This window comes from Psammomys obesus, unplaced genomic scaffold (assembly GCF_907164565.1).
Source record: "Psammomys obesus unplaced genomic scaffold, mPsaObe1.curated_primary_1811, whole genome shotgun sequence".
NCBI lineage: Eukaryota > Metazoa > Chordata > Mammalia > Rodentia > Muridae > Psammomys > Psammomys obesus.
The window spans coordinates 8249740-8250599 of NW_026586662.1; positions in this window are offsets into that span (position 1 = coordinate 8249740).

Consider the following 860-nt stretch of genomic DNA (forward strand, 5'->3'; position numbering starts at 1 on the left):
TGTGTCGTGTGTAAAGGCTTAAAGTCCCTCTTTGTTGAGGTGGTTCTTATGTTCAGTGTCTCTATGGCAGTTCTTAGATTTCAGATCTTAGCTTGTCCAGCATAGAAATTAATATCTAAAGAGGTCAGGTGGGTCTTGGGTAGAATTTTAAACTTGTTTTTATTTGGATACAATATTGCATTCTGGGGTCCCAAGCTACTTGAAATGCTTATATATGATCATTTCCCTGAAAGCTTACACTTCAAAGGGAAGAAAGAATATAGGTGAGATGGAACAGCTGCTTGGCAAATCCTTAGCCTCTGTCTCAGCTGTAACCCAGATGTAAACGTTCAATGGAGATTGCTTTCACTATTATGTGTAGGGTTAAGATGATTGCTTCTGCCTTGGAAATACCTCAAGCTGTTCTTTTTAGCAGGTAAGTGTTTTGACTTAGTACTAATATCCCAGAAAATTTTGAAATCCTAATTTCTTCTATATTTCATTAAATTTTTGCATACAGGTCAAATGTGGATATGTATAAACATTCTCTTTAATATTGAAGGTAATGTTTTAGTTTTCCTAAGATATACCTTAAAAAGATGTTCTATACATTTCCTAATTAAATTTTGGGGGTTTTGGAGTATGTACATGATGAAAAAGATAATATATCTGGTTGAAGTTACTTTATTTTCTAACTAGAATTATTTTAATATTCCTTTATTGAATAAGTGCTGTAATTTGTTTGCTATGAAACTTATTCCTGAGTGAATGTAAATTATTTTTTCACATGCATGAAAATGTATGTATTAATCAGAGTTGACTTCATTGCATTGAAATTACTTGTTTTTACACTGAAGTAACTCATATTTATGTAGTAGAAT